Source organism: Silurus aristotelis (genome assembly GCF_946808225.1).
Source record: "Silurus aristotelis genome assembly, chromosome: 26".
In the NCBI taxonomy this organism is placed as follows: Eukaryota; Metazoa; Chordata; class Actinopteri; order Siluriformes; family Siluridae; genus Silurus; species Silurus aristotelis.
Genome location: NC_139599.1, coordinates 5,253,095 through 5,255,594, shown reverse-complemented (window position 1 = coordinate 5,255,594; position 2,500 = coordinate 5,253,095). Strand labels below are relative to the sequence as shown.

Sequence of the window (2,500 nt, the reverse complement as noted above, 5' to 3'; positions counted from 1 at the left end):
GTCATCTTGACACTGATAGTATCAATGTCAGGAACAGAGCAGGGTTGCCAGATTGGTTTGACCATTCCACACTAGTCAAGGTTTGAAATCTAATTTGAACGTTGCCAAATTAATGTCACACTCAAAAATAATTATATTGATCATATGTCTTTTTTCCACCGTTTTAAGAAGCAGAACAGTCCGTAACGGCAAACCTGCTGTGACTGTCTTATAAAAGACCTAAAGGGGATGTGTGTTCAGTAATCATTCCTGAGATACACTTCTACTGTTGATGACTTAAAACCAAATTAAACTGCATAAAAATATAAAAGAATAAATAACAAAACTGGGAAAGACGTGGCACAGAGATTGACAAATTCGACATTAGTACATCTGCTTTGACAGTATTCCCGGCTGTGAGGCAAATCGCAGGTTTATGTTAATGTTCTTGTTTCCATAGTAACAACTTGGAAAAACACAATAACTTGGATAGCAGACAATCGACATACCCAAAATCGAATAATAAACATATAATAGATGTGCTGTTACATAACAAACAAAAGAACGTCTTTGTTGACATATTGAGTCTTTCTGTAAGTAGACAGGTCTCCCCAGTGCCAGAATGTTTCTCTAGTGCCACTAGAGTCTCAAGTACCAGTACCCTTTTCCAGTGACACTGGAGTCTAAAGTACCAGTACCTTTTTCCAGTGTCACTGGAGTCTCAAGTGTCAGTTCCTTTTTACAATTCCAATGGAGTCTCCAGTGCCAGTACCTTTTTTTTTCAGGAACACTAGAGTCTCCAGTGCCAATATGCATCTCCAGTGCCACTTTAGTCTCAAGTGTCAGTTCCACTGGCGTCTTCAGTGGCAGTAACTTTTTCCAATGCTGTACCTTTTTTTCTCAGTGACAATATATATTTCCAGTGCCATTGGAGTCTCCAGAGGTAAATGAAGCAGTGACTGTTTATAGCTGTTATATCATAAGTAATAAACTAACATGTTTCTTAGACTATTGAATGGTTGCCTTTCATGGTTCATCAATAAACCACAAAAAAAACTGTCATACAAACGGATTAAAACACTTCAGAACTACATATTATAAAAAGACTACCAATCTCACAGTCGAATCTTTGCAGGGGTATTATGAAACGAGGATCATACCATTTGATTTATATGGGGGTGTTCAATGTCTTTTCATACAATAAATTAATATAGAGCCACTTAAGATAATGCTGTAAATACAAAACTGAAAAAAGAGTTTTTTTAATAAATATTTTTAACGTGTGAATAACATTCACTTATCCGTGATTCATGACCGAAACAAACATCAGGGATTTAAATAATGAACTGGAAGATTCTGTAAAGGTATTTTCTGTTCCAATTTGATTCTGTACTGTGTTTTTCTCGCGCAGTCAATTTCGCCGATTTAATTTAATTTGCCGACATATGAAATGCAAATCCTGTCCCCTGTGAGGCCTTTATGCAGTTATTTATTTATTTATAATGTTTTTATACAGTTTCTTCTAAAAAATTCTACTATCGATTCGACTGTCAGTCAACTATAGGAATATCTTCACAATTCTGATTCGATTATAAAAATCATTAGTCGGGGAATACAAAACATATCACTGGGAATTGTAGCCAATTGTAAAAGTATTTTCTTTTATACAACAGTGAGATCAGAACGCAAAGTACTGAACAACATGTAACACTGATCTAAACATTACACCAGGGATCATGAGTTTGGTCTAATAACTCAGGCATCTGTTACAACATAACTCCTGTTCTGCAGTGTATGTCTTTAGACACTATACGGACGAAGGTTTGTGGACAACTGACTGTAAGATTTGCGTGCATTTTCTGAACAAACCATTCCACATTCAATCCCCATTTGCAGTTATAATAAGCTCCACTCTTCTGGGAAGATGTTCCACCAGATTTCGAAATGTGTTTGTCGAGAATTGTGCTCCACAAAGGTGTTAGTAAAGTGAACAAAAAAAAAAAATCCTGGAATGCAGTCAGGGTTCTAACTCATCCCAAATGTGCTCATTAGGGTTTAAGTCAAAGCTTTATAGCAGAAGATCTTCCACTTTAACTGTAAATCATATCTTCATGGAGCTGGCTTTGAGCAAAGAGGCTTCTGTCATGCTGGAACAGCTTTTGGTCTCCTGGTTCAAGTGATGGGAAAGTGTTATGCTACCGCATCCAATAACTTCGTATACAAATGTGGGACTGCAACTTGGTGGTAACAGTTTTGGGAAGAAGCACATATGGCTGTGATGATACAAGTCAGGTGTCCCAATACCTTTGTCCATACAGTGCAGGTCTTTCACTCACTTAAGCCACAACTAACAAAAATGAATAATATAAACTTTTTTTTATTTAAATATTATGCCGGGATGGAAAATGTGCAGTGTTGACTAAAGTTTGTTTGCTTCACTTAGAGAAAAAGTGTCCTTGTCGTGGAGGGAGTCCCTCAAGGGTACATCTTTTTACAAAGTTTTTATGGTTTTAGTTGAAAT

General features: G+C 36.6%; 1 protein-coding gene across 2 annotated transcripts in view; it reads right to left on the bottom strand.

Annotated features, from left to right (window-relative positions):
- Positions 1–2,500, bottom strand: part of rps6ka4 (ribosomal protein S6 kinase, polypeptide 4) — a 25,697-nt gene that overhangs the window by 20,845 nt on the left and 2,352 nt on the right. The window lies entirely within an intron of this gene.